Source organism: Bos javanicus, chromosome 8, assembly GCF_032452875.1.
Source record: "Bos javanicus breed banteng chromosome 8, ARS-OSU_banteng_1.0, whole genome shotgun sequence".
In the NCBI taxonomy this organism is placed as follows: domain Eukaryota; kingdom Metazoa; phylum Chordata; class Mammalia; order Artiodactyla; family Bovidae; genus Bos; species Bos javanicus.
The window spans coordinates 16,856,824-16,878,859 of record NC_083875.1 but is presented as its reverse complement, the minus strand read 5'-3'; the positions used below and the strand labels follow the sequence as shown (position 1 = coordinate 16,878,859).

Below are 22,036 nucleotides of genomic sequence, written 5' to 3'. Positions count from 1 at the left end.
ATTTCCTCTGAAGACAGATTTGGAAGATACTGAACAAGGAAATCCTCTAAAGGATGATACAGTTATAAAGAGAAAAAAAGGAGTTTCCAATAGCTATCATTTTAAAGAACATAAAGGAGAAGAGAAAGAGATGATGATGGCTGTGTGTTGTTTAAAAAGAAAACCTAGAAGAGAGACAGCTACTTTGACAGATGCTAAGGTGATGAGAAACTTCTTATCCTGAGAATTCTATGATTAATTTAGTTTCCTGACTGGCATCTGAACAAGGGCACACAGCAATAAATGGATGGCACCGAAAGCTCTTTAAACCTTCACACAAACAAACTATAGCTTTACTGGAAATAAATAAATGAACCTATTTCCCAAGTGGAGAGGGGTGGGTGATGAGGGAGGGAGGTGGGGGAAGAAAGGAATGTAAAGGATTTAATAATAATAAAAAAGTGTCCAAAATATATGAGATAACTTCCAGGTGTCTAAAACCATAAATTCATAAATACTGGTGTGTGTCCAAATCAGATACTGAAGAGTTGTGACAGTTGTATAAAACACGTGAAAACTAAGAGAAATCAATTTTAGCGTAAGTTGCGAAAGTCACCAGGGTTACCTAAGTTCTTTGAAGGACCTGAGTGAACTTGAGATTGAACCCCAAAGTCCCCAACCTGGTGGGGAACACTGGACTTGAACTGTTTTTCTGCAAAATGAAAATTATCCTTCTGTGTGATTTCTAGTTACCCTCCAAAGTATTTTTACCTTTTTTCTCTCAACGTATTTTTGATAGGGAGGAAATGGAAACTTTCAACATCAAGACTCTTCTTTTAATATTCAAGGAGGAAGTGGAAACGGCCAACATGAAAGCCACGTTTGGAGGATATCTGATGTGTCTTATATTTTCTAAACAAAATGGGGTGATAAATTACAAATGGGGTGATAAAATTGCTCAGTGGTTTATGCAGGTAGGTGAACAGTTATCTACCATTGTAGATATTAATCATATGCAGATGACCAATTCTGTAAATAGCTAAAAGTAAAATTTTGATCTTGAGTCATTTGAATGGAGACTGTTGGCTGCTTGCAGTTACCACTTGATTTAAAGTCTCTCTCTATATATGAAAATTAGCTGTTAATATGAGTTCATGCAATGAAATTTATGGGAAATCATACAGTTAGTAAACTGGACAAGCAGGACTCATGGATGTAGTTGCATAGTACCTTAAATTTCCCCCCCTGTTTTCCCTTTATAATTAATTCAGGAGAGGTATGAAGGCAAAAGGAGAAGGGGACGACAGAGGACAAGATGGCTGGATGGCATCACTGACTTTATGGACATGAGTTTGAGTGAACTCTGGGAGTTGGTGATGGACAGGGAGGCCTGGCATGGTGCAGTCCATGGGGTTGCAAAGAGTCAGACACGACTGAATGACTGAACTGACTGCCTGAGGGCCCATGAGCCTCCCAGATGACATGATAGTAAAGGACTAATATAACATCCATACTGGCTTTCTCATGCCTGTTGCCCTCATTGGCATGGGGAAAATTCATTTGTAAAAATGATGGGTAAAAACCCATCAATGTAGAGAAACCGCAGTACAGCAGCAGCTTCCTTTCCTGTATCACAGAGAGACAATCAAGCCTAACAATTATCCTCTAGATTTCTTAGGAAGAAGTCAGACCAAAGTTGTGGTGTGCCCTTAACTACAGTGGAAGACTGAAGGATTCCAGCAGAGCCTGTTGAAGCACTTACCTCCTGACCTGTGAAGAAAGGGTAAGCACCCTTCTTGCTTGCGAGTTATTTGCCTAACAGTGCAGGTGGCGTGAGTGGTAAAGAACCCACCTGCCAATGCAGGAGACTTAAGAGGCATGGGTTCTCTCCCTGGGGTGGGAAGATCCCCTGGAGGAGGGCATGGCAACCCACTCCAGTATTCTGGCCTGGAGAATCCCATGGACAGAGGAGCCTAGCAGATTATGGTCCAGAGGGCCGCAGAGAGTCGGACACAACTGGAGCAATTTACCATGTATGTACAGTTATGGAGTCAGTATTTCTGTGCACTTTTTACTTCACAGGCAGAGGTCTCAACCTTTACCCTGTACTTCTTCCATCCTTTCTCACACATTTTCACTGTATACAATTCATCTCAAAGAAATAGCAACTATAAGTATTTTTGTTACAAAAAAATTTAATAGTAACACTTCCTTTTAACAACAGAGAAAACCACAAAATTCCCTCATCTTCCCTCTGGGCTATGCTTTGGTATCTTTTTTCATGGTTCTGAAACAGCTTTGCACTGGACTGTATCTACTTCAAAACATGAGTTCATTTTGTATTCAAGTGACTAGTAAACAATTAGCAAAGCTTGTCCTAAGTCATCAATTAATAGTTTCTGTTTAATCTTTCCTGAAACCAGAGAGCCCTCTGTTCTTGTATTTATTTTGATCTCTTTGAAATGCAAATCATTTGCTCTTCTGCTGTAGTTCTGAGTCTCCTTTTGGCCTACATAGAAATACTTGGACATAAAGAAGATGCCTGTTCTACTTAAACCTTTGAGAGATGAAAATGGTTTTTGTGTAGCTTTGAGATGTATCTCTTTGAAATTAATATTATTAAATGTAGGGTAGTTGGCTCAAGATGCCTGATGGTCTCAGAAATATATTATGAAGTGCTTCAAATCTATACGGCAGTATAGGTTAATGGCTAAGAACCTAGGAATGCAATAATAAAAATGTGTTTATACCTTAGCCCTTTCTTAGTCTCAGTTTTCTTATGTCTAAAATGGGAATAATTGTAACTAAACTTGGGCTTCCCTGGTAACCTAGTAGGTTATCATAACAGTAAAATGTGAGACTGTATACGAAGTCGGCACTCCATACACGTTAACTAATATTATTGTTATTATTCAGAGAAAGAGAAACATTATTAAGTGGTATCTCCTAGACATGTAAACTCTCAACTGAAGAGAGTACTTACAAACATTTCCCCAGTAAAGAGTTGCCTTCAGGGACTTGCAATCTGAAAGCACTGGATTAGTTTATTAAGGTAGATATTCATGTCTGTTAAGTATTTCATATTACAAATGAACAAACTGAGGTGACCACAATCTTGGGCAAAAATTCCTATTAATAAGTTACTTAAACCCCTCTGACAATAGAGTTAGGAAGAGCTATAAAATAAATGCCTCCCTATGGAATGAAAAAAAGGTTGGCTGCCTTTCTGTGGTAATTATCCCTCAGGATCCACCTAGGCCAATCCCTATGAAATATGTGACCACAGGGGCCCATTTCTTATTATTAAGAAATTTTACTTGGGAAAATAACAGAATTCTTCTCTATTTGATCTTAAGATTTAAGGATCTGAAGGGGAAACTACTTATCTATTGTTCCATGAAAAACTGGACTCTCTGAAGTGTGGGTATTCCTGGATGAAGGGACTCCCTCTGGAGATTACCTGGTTTTAATTAGTTGGTGCTGCAGTCACCAAGACCTTTTTGAAAGCTCCTCAGACAAGATAGCTGTCTCAAATCCCATATGGAACACTCTGGAAATGAACAAATATAAATTTCTTCTAGCTGTTCTAACACAGTAGTTTAAACCAGTAGTTTATTAGTTCTGGTTCAAGAAAACACTAAGGGACTTGTGCCTGTGCCTTTCGTAGCTCCACATTTTCCTAGACCGTTTAAGTCCTTGCCATGCTCCATTTTCAGATGGAGAAAGACCAAGAGGATTCTGGGTAAGAGGTTTTCATGAACCAAACCTGACAATAGCACTCATCATTTTTGCTGTCATTTCACTCCCCAGAATTCAGTCATGTGGGTACACCTATGCATGGGAGTCTGGGAAAGGAAGTTTTAGCTATGTGCCTGTGAGGAAGAGGAAGCAGGCTTGGTAAGTAGCTAGCTATTCTCTGCCAATATATAGAGATATAGATATTAAGTAGCAATTTAGTATGCACGGCAGAGAACGCGATGGCACCCCACTCCAGTATTCTTGCCTGGAAAATCCCATGGACGGAGGAGCCTGGTAGGCTGTAGTCCATGGGGTTGCGAAGAGTCAGACATGACTGAGTGACTTCACTTTCACTTTTCACTTTCATGCATTGGAGAAGGAAATGGCAACCCACTCCAGTGTTCTTGCCTGGAGAATCCCAGGGACGGGGAGCCTGGTGGCTGCCGTCTATGGGGTCCCACAGAGTCGGACATGACTGAAGTGACTTAGCAGTAGCAGTAGTATGCATGGATATATTTTAAGCTTCTATTGTTTATTTATAAGTTAATTCTTGAAAGGCTGTAGGCATCTGGAAAATTATCTGTTTAAAATATCATTGCAGTTTTACATTCAGTGATTTTGCTTGTATTTCTCCAAATGTTAAAAAAAAAAATATCTTGCCACATTACAGTTCAAATCTGGTGCTTATTGATATAACTATCATTGCCAGATAGAGAATTGCACCTAAAATTTCCATTTATGTGCCTATTTTGTTAAGAACATTAAGTCATATTACTAATAATGACTTAGTAATATCTAGGTAAAACTCAGTCATTTTTTGATTCCTGGGTGATAGGAATTTTATCATTTTTTTTAGTGACTTTGTAGATGAGAAAATGAAAGCAAATGATTTTATTTTCAAGCCATATGGCAAAAAAGCTAACTAAGAATGCATAATTTTTATATCCCAAGACAATAGATTTGCCTCTAATTTTAGTAGACACTTGGGGATTTTCCTTTATTTTAGCAATTAACTGATGACTGATGCGAAGAGCTGACTCATTTGAAAAGACCCTGATGCTGGGAAAGATTGAAAGCAGGAGGAGAAGGGGATGACAGAGGATGAGATGGTTGGATGGCATCACTGACTCGATGGACATGGGTTTGAGTAAGCTCTGTGAGATGGTGAAGGACAGGGAAGCCTGGCGTGCTGCAGTCTATGGGGTCACAAAGAATCGGACGTGACTGAGCGACTGAACTAAAACTGATGACTGCCAAATGATTTCTTGAATTTTCTCCAGAAAAGAGTGGAAGACTATCAAAAAAGAAAGTATATTCATTTCAGCTCAGTAAACATATCACAAGTACCTTCTATGTTCAAGGCAGAGAGCTATGGATGTAGAGTTGAGTAAATGCGATTCTTGTTCTCAAACAGTTAATAGTCTAGTAGGGAAACTGTCCAGTAAACAAATTAATGATTCAATTTTCTCAAATTGGAATCAAATTACAATATAACATCAAAGATGCATTTTACTGTATTATTTAATATGCTGGAATATTGCATAAAACAATGTCTAGTCATGGAGAAGTAATTACATTATCTGTGATTCATCTCCTTAAATTGACTATTATATAGGAATTAAAATCATGGTTATGGGAGATATTTAATAACTTGGAAAATGTTTACATGCAGAAATGTTAAGTGAAAAAAGTGGGATATAAATTTATACCTATAGTGTGAATATAATAAAGGGGAAATATCCTTATGCATCAAACAAAAGATTGTAAAGAAATACAACAAAGTGTTAAGTGTTAGAATAAATATCCAGCAACACTATCAATTGTTTTTGTTTAAAAAATGTTTTCAATACGCATTACGTTACTTTTGAAAAGATAGAACATAAAAATATAATGAAAGCACTTTAAAATGCAATCACAGTAAGCCTCTGCTGCCATGACTAACTGATACATAGACATGAACTAATGCACCTTTCATTCATAATGCACTTAATGAGCCCACATTACGGAGTAGAAGGTAGGTGCCAGTTCTGGTTACTATTTCTATTTCCCTGTCAATATTATACTGCCCTATGACTACCTGATGATTTCCTACCATATATTACTTTTGTACATGTTGTGTCTTCCCTACTGGACTCTTGGCTTATTGACTTGACATCCAAGTGTGTTAATGGAATAGCAGCTTCAGCCATGGTGCCTCCAGACCACAAGCATAGGGTCAGTGGGAAAGAAAGGATTCAAGTCATGGATGCCAGATAGGGAATGACATATAAGCCTCAGCCTATGTGGTCTTTGCGGTAGCTCTGTTCATATATGAACGTGCTTATTCTTGTCCTGAAGGAAAGTCAGTGCAGTGTGCTTATGCCCAGCAGTGTCTTGTACAAAGCATGGCAACCTTTAATACTGGGTACTAGGAACAGGAACACGATGTTTCTAGATACCAGGCCTTGGTTACCATGGCGTGATTCGTGTTGAGCCAGTGTGGTAGGTGCACTGATTATTTCAATCACCTCATTTTTAAAACTTAAATACCCTAAAGGTAAGAATTCACTGTACAATTTTAGATGGAAAACCAGAATGGAAAATAGTAAATGGAAATTAATTTTAAAAATATAAACAATGGAAACAGAATAATATCACATTCTAGTTATAATTTCTTGTCTTCCCAGGCTATGTGCCAGAGACCTGATCTCCATGTGGATAGTGGTCAGGGATAGACAGGTGTTAAAACCAAGTCTTCTTCCGTATAATTAGAGGATTGACAGTACACTTAAAAGAGAGTAGCTTCATCTTCATTAATTCAGGGTTACTAAACATTTTGTACCTCCTAAAATGAGGGGATCACATTGGAATGCATCCCATACTTTGGGAAATACATGAAAGGCTTAGGCAACGAGCTTTTCACTTCTGATATTTCAGTTGTCAGAATTCTATAGGAGCAATGACACAGAAGGATAACTTCATAACGCCAGATACCTGACAAGTGCTGGAAGAGGGACTTGCACCCAGGCTTCTGTCTATACTCCCAACAGCCTCTAACACCCTCTCCTCTCCACGCAGCACTGGGCATCTCTTTTCATTTTGCTGCCAATAGAGTATTCATGAATAACCTGTCGTTCAATTGAGTTATTTCCAATGAGGGAATACAGAAATCACATCTCAATTTCCATTGAAATATATAAACAGGGCTGAAAACTGTCATTTATATATACATATGTGTGTTTTAGATTGGGTTGGTTAACTATGTGTCTCCGTGGAGACTATACATACACGTTGTTTATATATACACACCACATATACAATGTATGTGAGTGTCTGTCTATGTATGGATATTTAGATACACATACTAGGAAGGCTTACATATATTTGCTAGTTTATATTTTAGTAAAAATCTCTAGAATCATAGGGAATCACATATTATGTTTACCTTTATGCGATATACATGCTGCATTTGGATAAACTGTCTCAAAAGAAAACCAATAAATGGCTCAGAAAATGAGATTTTTATGACTAAGAATGAAGGTGAAAAAGTACGAAAGAGCTTGGAGTATAAAACGGCATATATAAGGAAATAATTCTAGCAATTTAAATTTGTTTCATGGAAAACAATGTCATTTGAGGTTTTAATTCATCCAATTCAGGGGTATAATTCATAGGGTATATTTATGTGAACCTCTGGTTGAGTATTTAAAACCAGGTGAAATCTTAATTGATTCTCAGATAATATTACTGTGATTTAAGCTAGACCAGTTAGTACCTAATAATGTGTGGTCAGGCTTCAGCAATACATGAACCATGAACTTCCAGTTGTTCAAGCTGGTTTTAGAAAAGGCAGAGGAACCAGAGACCAAATTGCCAACATCCGCTGGATCGTTGAAAAAGCAAGGGAGTTCCAGTAAAACATCCATTTCTGCTTTATTGACTATGCCAAAGCCTTTGACTGTGTGGATTACAATAAACTGTGGAAAATTCTAAAAGAGATGGGAATACCAGACCACCTGACCTGCCTCTTGAGAAATCTCTATGCAGGTCAGGAAGCAACAGTTAGAACTGGACATGGAACAACAGACTGGTTCCAAATAGGAAAAGGAGTACGTCACGGCTGTATATTGTCACCCTGCTTATTTAACTTATGTGCAGAGTTCATCATGAGAAATGCTGGGCTGGAAGAAGCACAAGCTGGAATCAAGATTGCCAGGAGAAGTATCAATCACCTCAGATATGCAGATGACACCACCCTTATGGCAAAAAGTGATGAGGAACTAAAGCACCTCTTGATGAAAGTGAAAATGGAGAGTGAAAAAGTTGACTTAAAACTCATTCAGAAAACGAAGATCATGGCATCCAGTCCCATCACTTTATGGGAAATAGATGGGGAAACAGTGGTAACAGTGTCAGACTGTATTTTTTTGGGCTCCAAAATCACTGCAGATGGTGACTGCAGCCGTGAAATTAAAAGACGCTTACTCCTTGGAAGGAAAGGTATGACCAACCTAGATAGCATATTGAAAAGCAGAGACATTACTTTGCCGACAAAGGTCTGTCTAGTCAAGGCTATGGTTTTTCCAGTGGTCATGTATGGATGGAGAAGGCAATGGCACCCCACTCCAGTACTCTTGCCTGGAAAATCCCATGGATGGAGGAGTCTGGTAGGCTGCAGTCTATGGGGTTGCTAAGAGTTGGACACGACTGAGCGACTTCACTTTCACTTTTTATTTTCATGCATTGGAGAAGGAAATGGCAACACATTCCAGTATTCTTGCCTGGAGAATCCCAGGGATGGGGGAGCCTGGTGGGCTACCATCTATGGGGTCGCACAGAGTCAGACACGACTGAAGCGACCTAGCAGCAGTAGCATGTATGGATGTGAGAGTTGGACTGTGAAGAAGGCTGAGAGCCGGAGAATTGATGCTTTTGAACTGTGGTGTTGGAGAAGACTCTTGAGAGTCCCTTGGACTGCAAGGAGATCCAACCAGTCCATTCTGAAGGAGATCAGCCCTGGGATTTCTTTGGAAGGAATGATGCTAAAGCTGAAACTCCAGTACTTTGGCCACCTCATGCGAAGAGCTGACTCATTGGAAAAGACTCTGATGCTGGGAGGGATTGGGGGCAGGAGGAGAAGGGGACGACAGAGGATGAGATGGCTGGATGGCATCACTGACTCGATGGATGTGAGTCTGAGTGAACTCTGGGAGTTGGTGATGGACAGGGATGCCTGGCGTGGTGCGATTCATGGGGTCGCAAAGAGTTGGACACGACTGAGCAACTGAACTGAGAGAGAAGGCAATCTTAACAATTTCTGGTACAAATTATTTATAGGCCTTAAGTATATCCCCATATTATATTTCAAAATGATGACAGAGTATTACATGCTTACTTTATATGCATTATATTATTTAGTCCTCAAAATAATCTCTGATATAGGAACTGTACTTGTTATGATTTTCTGTAGATAAGGAAACTGAGTCTCTAGGTCAAATTTAATGCCAAGGTCATTCAGCCAAGAAGTAGTACAAGTGGTATTTAAACAGAGGTGTCTGTGGCTCTAAAGCCCTTGTTATTCTGGTAAAAGCAGCCCTGGGTGGTAGGTGGTATTATGCCTATTCTCTTAGAATATACAGTTGAGCCTTAGGGAGAGCAGAGCTGCCAGGTCAAGGTCATTGTTGTAACAAGTGGCAGGGCAAGGATTCTAACCCAGCTCTGTCATCGACTCCAAAGCCAGCTGAGCTTCCTCCGCCCATCTGTGTGAAAACATAGGTCTGCCACAGCAGAGAAACAAACAGCTTCTCTCAACATATGCTATGAATTACATAAGCAGCATTTGTTATATAGTTGGTTTTAGCTTCACTAAGGCCTCATAATGTTTTATTAATATTGCATGTTCTCACCAGAGCAAAACTCAAGGTAGGAGGGAAATGCACATGTGTCTACTCTGGTGATCTAGGTTTTACATTATACAGGTAGAATGACCACAGAGGACGCCACCCAAACTGGGACTGTCCTGTGAAGGGATGGGGGCACTATGCATATAATATCCTAGGCAACAGGAGAAAAACCTGAGCTGTCCCAGTCAAAGATGGCCACTGCCCTGGGAGCATGTAGATTTCCCTCCTGATGGCCCTGCACATGTTTCTCTTGGTTCAGGGGTTCTAACTAGTCTTCTGGATGCTTATCTCAAAACTGAGTTCTTTCAATACAAATATGAAGAACACACACATTCTTTGATGTTGATCTAGTTTTAGAAAAAAAGTCAAAGATCAAGTAAGTAGTCTGGGGATTAGAACTGAGCAAATTTTAATATTTGAGGGCTAGGATATCTTAACGGCCAGAGGACCAGAACAGTAAGAAGTTACTCTAAGTAAACAACATTGGTTGTTGTGTTCTGCTTGTGCTATGGGAAGAGTGATGCTTATGAATTCTATTAAATCCCAAGGAAATTTTGCTTTTGACTCTCAATTCTTGTCCTGAAGTTCAGTGTGAGAAATTCTGTACAGTGGACTGTCCTACTTTCTGCTGCTGCTGCTAAGTCGCTTTAGTCGTGACTGACTCTGTGCGACCCCATAGACGGCAGCCCACCAGGCTCCTTCGTCCCTGGGATCCTCCAGGCAAGAACACTGGAGTGGGTTGCCATTTCCTTCTCCGATGCATGAAAGTGAAAAGTGAAAGTGAAGTCGCTCAGTCATGTCCGACTCTTAGCGACCCCATGGACTGCAGCCCACGAGGCCCTCCGTCCATGGGATTTTCCAGGCAAGAGTACTGGAACCGGGTGCCATTGCCTTCTCCGTCCTACTTTCTACCAACAGTCTTATAATGGGAAGCTGAGTTCAAAGACTTGGAATGGCCAACCAGTTATCAAGAAATCAGGCATGATGATATGCCAGGAAATAGACACATCATGAAAATAGATAACATGGAAAGGGAACAGGAAGGTTTGGACAATCTTATCTGACTCCTTAACCATAGCATGTAAACTCAAGAATTGTCAGTTTCATAATGTCAAGGATAATACCTCTATCTACCAACTATTTATTGAGATTTTTAAGTGAATTAAGTACATGGAGTAGTTGACAGACAGGAAGCCCCATAGCAAATCTTGGTACTTTCCTCTTTTTACGTTAAAATAGCAAAGGAACACCCCAAGTTCTGTAACAAGACTTTGCATTTTTCATAATCATCTAAAAAGTTCAGAATTTTTCTTTTCTTTTCCTTTCCTTCCTTCTTATTCCATTTTCCTCCTTTCTTCCTACTCTCCCTTACCTCCTTCCCCTCTTATTCAAACAAAGACTTAAGATGACCAAAATATTATAAAATGTAACCTCCTGCATACACAAAACAATTTGATGGAATTAGAAACTTCTAAAAATTAATCATTATCAAAATTAACTGTTTTATTAATCATAAGTTTGTTTATAAGACCTTCAGGGATGGATTTCAATGACCACCTCTCTCATAAAGCTAACACTTAAAGAATATACAAACTGAGGCGTGAATTTTTCCATGCGGAAAACAAAATTCTCTGTACCAGATACATGAATATTAACTTCAGGTAAAATGCTCTTCAAATTTCGTTTGATTCCTTAAAAACAAAAATGTTGGAATATGTACATATGTTGTAAGTCCTTTACTATCCTTAGATGGAAACTTCTGTGTTAGTGTTCATGTTTATTTTTATTCCTTTCTTTGACCCTCTCCCTGTGGGCCTTCAATAATGGTCCTGAAATGGAACCAAAGTCACAGAAGAATTTATAAAAGGGGAATGAAGGTATGTAGGTAATAGAGTTGAGGAATCAAACTCCTTTGTCTTGCTTTAGGAGATGGTGAGGGCATCTGAGGATTTATTGTATGAATATAATTTTCCAGTACTTTTTAGCATCAGCAGCTGGGTTCCGGTAATTGAACTCTGATTACTGCATAAAGAAGTGAAAAATAGATGTTAATTAGATAAAATTGTCAGAAGAGAACAGCAACATTTAGAAACCCTGGGACATGAGAAAGACAGGCTTTCTTCAAGTTTATTTAATGAAGAAAAGTTTAATCCTCTTTTCTCTGTCTTCCCAGAAGCCCTCCTAAGAGTCCTCTAACAACCTCTGTCTGTCCTGAACATGTCAGTGCTCCCCGGTACAGAGTCTGGTATAATGCTGACCTGTCCAATGAGAGAACCCTTGGGAGGCCACAGGCTTCCCAGCTGGTGCTAGTGGTGAAGAACCCGCCTGCCAGTACAGCAGATGCAAGAGACTCTGGTTTGATCCCTGGGTAGAGAAGACCCCCTGGAGGAGATGGCAACCCACCCCAGAATTCTTGCCAGGAGAATCCCATGGACAGAGGAGCCTGGCAGGCTATTGTCCGTAGAGTTGCAAAGAGTCAGACATGACTGAAGCAACTTTAGCATGCTCCCATGCATCACCACCACCAATCCACAATCTCTTCACCAGTGAGGTCAATTTAAAGGCTTTATTATCTGTCATGCAAGTAGAACTTTGGGGGTATTCTAGATGAAAGAGTTGAGTTTGCACTTTCTGGACCAGCGAGAAGGAAGGTCCTGGGCTGCATGGTGCAATGCCGGAGAGAAGATGCTTTGAGCTGCAGTCCTCTATGACATTCCTCTGGGTCCCTTTCCAGTCTTCCTAGGATTGAGGTCAAATCTTTTCTTTCTCTGCATTCTTTTATTAGGAGTCATCACAGTTCTTTAGATAAAGCTTTTGGGTGGGTGTTGAGGGTGGGGCCCTGTGCAGTTTGTAGACGGAGAGGAATATATGGAAACATAAGGCAGAGTCAGCTTGCTATTAAGTCACCAAAGGCCTGCAGGTACTGTTTACTGGGACAATGGGAAAGCCCTTGACCAACCTGCAGCACAGTCCGCACAAGGCCAGTGACTGTTCCTTGCCACATAGTATTTCATGCTTTTATTTGGGATTATCAGAGCACTAAAAGTTCCCAGAGGAACAGCATTGTTCTTCCTGTTTACGGAATGTCATTTTTGACCAATAGTTGGGTTTCACAAACAAGAAGTAGGTAATTAAAACAGCATGTCATGCCTTTGATTTACTCACAAGTTGAAAGTGCAGCCATCAGTAAGGTGAGGGAAGAGAGCTAATTTCTTGCTTAGCACTCTAGGGGAGAAAAGGGTTAATAGGACAACTACATGAATACTGTTCCTCAACTTAAGTGGGGCATTCCAAGGCTATTTAATGCTAGAAAATCTCGAAATGCTACTTGATTTTTGGAAACATTTGCTATAGGAGTCAAAGATAGGAGATTTAGAAACAGTGTGATAACTTATCAAATGTGCCCGAGATATTCTCCACATGCTTCATGTTGTTGCCAGAGAAGTTATTGAATATCTAGACTTCTGATTTGCATTCTAGGACTATAAGAGTAAGGACCTGGGGTCATTTTTTCTTCATCATGTGTTTAGCTTTGGAGACTCTGACTACAGAAATAATTATTTAGATACTTAATAGCAAAGGGATGAGAGAGAAATCCTGTGTGTCTAATCCACATTTTTGGTTACTGGCAAGAATTCAGTGATTAAAGCTAAGAAGTCAGTACTGTGATTAACTTTCTATTTAATGTGCCAGTCTTAGTAATGTTCTATTTAATAAAATATCTTTCTTTTTAGCAGTGCCTGCCTGCCTGCTCAGTCTCTGCAGTTGTGCCCGTTAAGGACAATGTGTGTGTTTGGTTTGGGATACCTGACCTACAGAAACAGTGCTGTGTTGGTAAATGTTTAACAACCAGTTTTCTCCTGTTTTCCAGTGATTACTGATTTCTATGATGCAAATACTCCCACTAAATCCCATACCTCCTTGACATAATATCAGCACATTTATATCAGCATATTGTCTCTTGCAAAGCTGGTACAATTTGCATCCAACATAGTAGTAACCAAATCCTACTGCTTTGAATTAAATAATTTCATATACACTAATAGGGCAGTATTTTATATATAGAATATAATTTTGTATATAAACTGTGTGTGATCAAATGCGGCAACAAATTCCTTATATTAAAAAAAAATTGTTACTGATTGGAGGGCGAAGGGACAAGATGGAGTAGAACTTGAGCTCATCTCCTCTCACAAAATCACCAAAATCATCACTGCTGAACAACTATTGACAAGCCTGGAACCTACCAAAAAAGATATTCTACATCCAAAGAAGAAGCCACATTGAGACAGCAGGAGGGGTGTTTTAGCGAGATAATCAAATTCTTTCTCCATTGGATGGGTGACCCACAAACTGGAAAATAACTATATCATAGAGGTTCTCCCACAGGAGTGAGAGTTCTGAGTCCCACTCCAGCTTCCCAGCTGGAGGGCTGGCATTAGGAGGAGCACCCTCTGGCTTTGAAGGCTAGTGGGGTTTGAGTGCAGACACTCTGGAGGACTGACAGAGACAGAAACTCCACTCTTGGAGGGCACACACAAGGTTTCTCCTGCACTGGGACTCAGGGCAAGGCCGTGACTCCTAGGAAACTGTGCCAGACTCCTGAGGAAGCGGAGGATGGCTGTGGCTCAAACCACAGGTAGGGACAAGGACATTGGTGGCAGAGCCCCAGGGAATATCCATCAACATGAACTCTCCCAGAGGTTGCCATTTTGGTGACCTGAAGTGAAAGTCACTCAGTCATGTCCAACTGTTTGCGACCCCATTGATTATACAGTCCATGGAATTCTCCAGGCCAGAATACTGGAGTCGGTAGCCTTTCCTGTCTCCAGCGGATCTTCCCAACCCAGGGATCGAATCCAGGTCTCCTGCATTGGAGACGGACTCTTTACCAGCTGAGCCACAAGGGAAGCCCAAGAATACTGGAGTGGGTAGCCTATGCCTTCTCCACCAGATCTTCCCAGCCCAGGAATTGAACCGGGGTCTTGTGCATTGCAGACAGATTCTTTACCAACTGAGCTATCATGGAAGCCCAGATCTCACCCAATAGCCTGCAGGCTCCAGTGTTGGAACACTTCAGTTAAAACGACCAACAGTGGGAACACAGCCCCACCTGTCAGCAAACAGGCTTCCTAAAGTCATCCTGAGTCCGCAGGGACCTCTGAACACACCGCTTGACGTGACCCTGTTTACTAGTGGGGCTACACCCAGATTCACCCACTAGGGGGCAGACAACAGAAGAAAGAGGAACTACGACTCTGCAGCCTGCAGAAAGACCATAAACAGAGTAAGACAAAATGAGACAGGAGAGAAAATCTCCCAGATGAAGGAACAGGATAAAATCCCAGAAGAACAACTAAGTGATGTGGAGATAGGCGATCTACCTGAAAAATAAATCAGAGCAATGACGATAAAGATGATCCAAGATTTTGGAAAAAGAATTGAGGCACAGACTGAGAAGGTATCAAAAAATGCTTAATGATAAGCTAAAAGATTTAAAGAACAAACAAAAGGAGATGAACACTACAATCCCTGAAATGAAAAAATATACTGGAAGGAATCAACATCAGAGTAAATGAGGCCAAAGAACGAATAAGTCACCTGGAAGACAGAATGGTGGAAATAACTGCTGTGGAACAAAATAAAGAAAAAAAAGTGAAAAAAAGGACAGTCTCAGAGACCTCTGGGAAAATATTAAACACAACAACATTTGCATTATAGGAGTCCCAGAAGTGGGGGCGGCGGGGGAGAGGGCCTGAGAACATATTTGAATAGATAATCGTCAAAAACTTCCCTAACATGGGAAAGGAAACACTCTCAAGTCCAGGAAGTGCAAAAAGTCCAATACAGGATAAGCCCAAGTCCAGCATGCTGAGACACAGATTAATCAAATGGACAAAAATTAAAGCCAAGGAGAAAATACTACAACAACAAGGCAAAAGCAATAAATAAAGATAAAGGGAATCCCCATAAGGTTATCAGCTGATTTTTCAGCAGGAACTCTGCAAGCCAGAATGGAGTGGCATGATATATTTAAAGGGATGAAAGGGAAAAGCCTACAATGAAGAATACTCTACCCAGCAGGACTCGTTCAGACTCGAAAGAGAAATCAAAAACTTTATAGACAAGCAAAAACTAAGAAATTCAGCACCACCAGAACAGCTCTTCAACAAATGCTTCTCAAAGCAGAAAAGAAAAAGGCTTTGTAGTAGAGCCTGAAGTCAGGTAGGTTGATTCCTCCAGTTCCATTCTTCTTTCTCAAGATAGCTTTGGCTATTCGAGGTTTTTTGTATTTCCATACAAATTAAGCCAGAGAGAAAAACACCAATACAGTATACTAACACATATATATGGAATTTAGAAAGATGCTAACGATAACCCTGTGTATGAGACAGCAAAAGAGACACTGATGTATAGAACAGTCCTTTGAACTCTGTGGGAGAGGGAGAGGGTGGGGAGATTTGGGAGAATGGCATTGAAACATGTAGAATATCATGTATGAAACGAGTTGCCAGTCCAGGTTCGATGCACGATACTGGATGCTTGGGGCTAGTGCACTGGGATGACCCAGAGGGATGGTATGGGGAGGGAGGAGGGTTCAGGATGGGGAACACATGTATACCTGTGGCGGATTCATTTTGATATTTGGCAAAACTAATACAATTTGTAAAGTTTAAAAATAAAATAAAATTAAAAAAAAAAAAGAAAAAGGCATAACTAGGAACAAGAAACTTACAAGTACTCTCTGTAATTTTGCTCACTGATAAAGGCAAATATACAGTAAAGGTAGGAAGTCATCTACACACAACTATGATATCAAAACCAGCAGTTGTGAGAAGAGAGTGCAAATGCAAGATACTGGGAACACATTTGAAAGTAAGAGACCAGCAACTTAAAACAATCATGTATAGAGAGAGAGTGCTATATCAAAACCTCATGGTAACTGCAAAGCAAAAATCTACAACAGATATACAGACAAGAAAGAAAAGCAGTTGAAACAATAGTAAAGATAGTCATCAAATCACAAAAGAAATTAAATGAAACAAAAGCACAACGATTTAAAACCTGTGGGATGCAGCAAAAGCAATCCTAAGAGGGACATTTATAGCAATACAGTGTTTTACCTCCGGAAGTAAGAATAATCTCAGGTGAACAACCTAGCCTACACCTAAAGCAACTAGAGAAAGCAGAACAACCAAACCCAAAACTAGGAGGAGGAAAGAAATCAAACAGAGCAGAAATAGAGACAAAGAAAAAATAGAAACGATCCATGAAAATGAAAGCTAGTCCTTTAAAAAGATAAAATTGATAAACCTTTAGCCAGACTCATTATGAAAAAAAGGGAAAGCACTCAAAAAAATTAGAAATGAAAAAGAAGTTACAACAGATACCACAGAAATACAAAGGATCACAAGAGACTACTATAAGCAACTCTACACCAATAAAATGGACACCCTGGAAGAAATGGACAAATGCTTAGAAAGGTACAATCTCCCATGACTGAGCCAGGAAGAAATAGAAAATATGAACAGACCAATCACAAAAATTTGCAATTGTGGTGGAAAACTTTCCAACAAACAAAAGTTTAAGGTCAGATGACTTCACAGGCAAATCCTATCAAGGATTTAGAAAAGAGTTAACACCTCTCCTCAAACTCTTTCAAAAAATTGCAGAGGGAGAAACACTCCCAAACCTTTTGTATGAGGCCACCATCCCCTGATACCAAAACCAGACAAAGATACCAAAAATAGAAAATTACAGGCCAATTGATGAATATAGATGCAAAAATCCTTGACAATGAAATATTTAGTATTTTACTAAATACTAGCAAAGAGAATCCAACAATACATTAAAAGGATAATGCACCATGATCATGTGGGATTTATCCCAGGGATGCAGGGAGTTTTCAAAATCTTATATGAATCAATGTGATACACCACATTAAACAACTGAAGAATAAAAAACATGATTATCTCAGATCCAGAAAAAGCTTTTGACAACATTTAACACCCATTTATGATAAAAACTCTGCAGAATGTGGGTACAGAGGGAACCTACAGCAATGTGAAAGTGAAAGTATCTGACTCTTTGCGACCCCATGTACTGTACAGTCCATGGAACTCTCCAGGCCAGAACACTGGAGTGGGTAGCCTTTCCCTTCTCCAAGGGATCTTCCCAACCCAGGGATTGAACCCAGGTCTCCCGCATTGCCGGCAGATTCTTTACCAGCTGAGCCACAAGGGAAGCCCTACCTCAATGTAACAAAGACCCTACATGACAAACCGATAGCTAACATTCTTCTCAATAGTGAAAATCAGCAAGTATCTCATCTAAGATCACAAGACAAGGATATCCACTCATGCCACTTTTTATTAAAAATAGTTTTGGAAGTCCTAACCATGGAGATCAAAGAAGAGAAAGAAATGAATTCAGATTGGAAAAGAAGTACAAAACTGTCACTGTTTGTCGATGACATGATACTATACATAGAAAATCCCCAAAGTGCTACAAGAAAACTACTAGAGCTCATCAGTGAATTTGGTAAAGTTGCAGGACACAAAATTAATACACAGAAATCTCTTGCATTCCTATACACTAACATCAAAACATCAGCAAGAGAAATTAAAGAAACAATCCCATTTACCATTGCATCAAAAAGAATGAAATACCTAGGAACAAACCTATCTAAGGAGGCAAAAGACTTGTACTCTGAAAACTGTAAGATGCTGATCCACATTTATGTAAAATATGAGAAAATAAATGTATCTTTGTATATGAATAAAACAGTTCTGGAAGAATACAAAGATAACATTGGTTATTTCCAGGGAAGGGAGCTGGGGCAGGAGAGAGGATGTTTATTATCTCTACTCTTGTCCATTTTGAATTGTGAATGATAATAAAAGTTCAATTGTAAAATATGTACTATAAATATTATAAATTAAATATTATATGTTTGTATACATAATACAGATCTGCGGGTTTTATCCAAAGCACACTGAATCAGAATCTACAGTAGCACCTGCTGAATCAGAGTCCTTGTGGTAGATTTCTAGACTATCTATGTAGTTGCCTTGGTAATCGTGATGGCACTCAGGCAAGCTCTGGGAGTTGGTGATGGACAGGGAAGCCTGGTGTGCTGCAGTCCATGGGCCTGCAAAGAGTCAGACACGAATGAGTGACTGAACTGAACTGAACTGAAGTGATGGCTTGAGCAGTGAGAGAGAACAAGGCAGGAAGGGGTTTTCCTTCCTGGCTCGCCACCTGCCTCGCTGCCCTTTGGTGACAGCAGATGAGGCTGGTACCTGAGTTTGAATGTCACGTGGAGATCTGCTTGACTTCCCCACCAAGGGCACTTTCCTCAACATCTCTGCCTCAAGCCTGCCTTCTGGGAAGGAAGGTGGACTTGTTCTCATAAGACATTCAGTTCTTCTCCAGTTTTGAGCCCAGTCCCTTCTTTTCAACAGAACTGTTGTGTTACATCATGACTTAAACTCCCGCTTTTCTAGGTAGGCACATCCAGAGTTTATATTTGCATGGAATGATTTCTGAGGCCAAAATGACTTGAATTAAGAAAACTTCTGAATAATAAAATCATAGCGAGAATGTATATGCTAGGCACAGTGCTGGATGCTCTTTGGGTCATCTCATTCACTCCCCACAACTGTACGAGAGAGATACCACTGCCATCTGTTTAGCTGATGACATGATCCAATCTCAGAGCCCTTAGGAAATGGACTTGATGTCGCATGATCATAGCAGGTCTGGCTCTCGTCTCTGTTTTTACCCACTGCACTGTATAGCCCCCTCTTTCTAAAAGTCTATTCACATGTTTTATCTTCATTTTTTTTTAAAGGATTTAAGTTGTAGGAAGAAGATTCATTAGGCTGGATGAAGGTGCGAATCTAAATGTTATACCCTCTCTACAGTTCCCAAGAGAGCAGAGGCTGGGCCAGGAGTCAGCCTAGCTGGAAAATTCTCTGTGTGACAGGAATACACTAAGAGCTGAACCATTCCCATGGTAATTCGAAGAACCTTCAGTATATTTTTTGATCTAAGTTTGGTTTCAAGCACATAAATCTCTGTGAAAAATCTCCTGAGAAGATCCCACTGAGGCAGCAACAAAGACTCCTGTTCCAATCGACTTTTTATGTAAATAGGAAAAAAAATGAATTGCAAGCACACACCTGAAAATTCATAAGAGACACTCTCACTCAGTAATTAATGCAACATTCGTGGAAATAGACTCTAGGCATTGTGCAAAAATTCAGACTTTTGTCTGCATTCTTTTCTTTGCAATAAAGCAGACGCCCAGATGGGAGTACAGTGCTCACAGCCTTGTCATAGACACAAGGACGGGGAGGTGGCATTCACAGTCACTCCTAATGGTTAGTGAGAATTAAACCTCCCAGACAACCAGGGAAGCTTCCTTCTGGGAATATTCCTGCCCCTCTGGATGACTAATTCATTACTTCAGGAGATAAGGACTCGAAGGGCGCCCAACAGTTTTTTCTCTGCGGCTTCCTCTTATCTCCTCCAAAGAAAATTCCATTTTGCTTTTGCACTTTCCCAGGTGTTACCATGACTCCCCGGCTATTAGTATAAATAAAAATAAACTATTCGGGAGCATCTATTACAAATGATAATATTCTAGGGAGAGCTCTCAACAACATATCCTCAGAAGACAAAGTTTATTAGAAATAAAAAGGCAGTGTGAATATGACGAACAGAAGCACTATCACTGTATACTTTTTAAAAATTTACTACTGTGTTAGTGAAATATTTAAAGTGATTATCTGAACGGCTGCCCTATCACATGAGAGCCTGAATATGTCACCAGCCAGTACAACCATCTGACAGTCTCACCTTGCTTTCCAGCAAACAGTTGATGCCAAAGAGTGACTGCAACAGTTTTTAACAGGAAATAAATGCATCTCAAATTAAATAAGTGCTGAGGCTAGGCATTAAGAGATGCGGCAAGCTGTTTGCCCCAGATTCAGGCTCTGCAAACAAGCCCCAGTGGGCGTCAAGTGCGTACTTGACTGTTCTTTAGCTCTCTCTTCCTGGAGAGTGTCTACAGAAAGGACATCTCATCAAAGAGCTTCTCCCACCTGGCTACACTCTTTTGTCTCTGTACCCTTTGCTTCTGGGATGGCATGTAAGAACACCTCATCTCCAGATTCAGCTTTGACATTGATTCCAACCTGAATTCTAAAATCTTTCCAGGCTTCTCGAGCCTCTAAATGAGCACTCTTTAGCTGAACTGCAGTTCAATGCAACAGATACTCTGGAGCGACACGGAGCATGTGGCTAAAAATAGACAAACACGTTCTACCTGTTAGAATTTACTTCTAAATGGACTCTCTTCTAGAATTACTTATTATTGTCAATATAGAATCTAGCAAAAAGACCTAAGACACCACTGAACAGCCCCATAAAACTCCCCTCACACACATTTTGATAAATCCAATGCCTCAAAGTTGAAACGTAGAAAACACAGAAAAGTGGTTAATTCTTTTGGATAATAATAAGTATCATTGATTGAGAGCATAGTATATGCCATGCACTGCGTCAAGCACTTTATTCACCATTTACCAACCCCAAAAGGAACACTACCTTCGATTTATAGAACTCAAGGCTCAGAGAAGTCAAGTTACTGGTTCAAGGTCACACAGCTGCTAAAAGGTGGAATTGGAATTTGAACACTGACCAACCCTATTCCAAGGTGCATGCACTTAATTGCGAAACCAGAAAGAACAAATATGCTTCACAGTGTATAAGAAATCTAATCCATGGGGATGGTTACCCGAAGCACAGGATTGTGTGTGTGTGCACTTACCAGGGAAGATAGATAAATCAGATATAGCTCAGTCGTGTCTGACTCTTTGTGACCCCATGGACTAGCTCACCAGGGCCGTCTGTCCATGGGACTTCCCAGGCAAGAATATTGGAGTGGGTAACCATTCCCTTCTCCAGGGGATCTCCCGACCCAGGGATCAAACCCAGGTCTCTCTCATTGCAGGTGGATTCTTTACCATCTGAGCCATCAGGGAAGCCCCTACCAGGAAAGAAGATGAGATCAATTAGCAGTGCCAGATTAGTGGAACTCTTGTGCGGGGACTTGCCATCTTCATTTCCATTTTACTGTCCTTCAAGTCACTGATCTTAATGTCCTATTTTGGCTTCCTATGAGTTTAACTGCAATACTTTGACCACCTAATGTGAAGAACCAACTTATTGGAAAAGACCCTGATGCTGGGAAAGACTGAAGGCAAAAGGAGAAGAGGGCACCAGAGGATGAGATAATTAGATAGCATCACCAACTCAATGGACATGAATTTGAGCAAACTCCAGGAGATAGTAGAGGACAGAAGAGGCTCGGGGAGTGGGGAGCTACACATCATGGGTCACAAGAATTGGACATGACTTAGGGACTGAAT

At 40.2% G+C, this 22,036-nt stretch overlaps 1 protein-coding gene and 1 long non-coding RNA gene across 12 annotated transcripts in view; one reads left to right on the top strand and one right to left on the bottom strand.

Moving 5' to 3' along the window:
* LINGO2 (leucine rich repeat and Ig domain containing 2) overlaps window positions 1–22,036 on the bottom strand; it is a 1,446,924-nt gene that overhangs the window by 13,684 nt on the left and 1,411,204 nt on the right. The window lies entirely within an intron of this gene.
* On the top strand, window positions 394–20,152 carry LOC133252468 (uncharacterized). The gene is made up of 3 exons (XR_009737942.1): window positions 394–953; window positions 1,649–1,762; window positions 19,453–20,152. It is a non-coding gene; the product is annotated as an uncharacterized LOC133252468 (long non-coding RNA).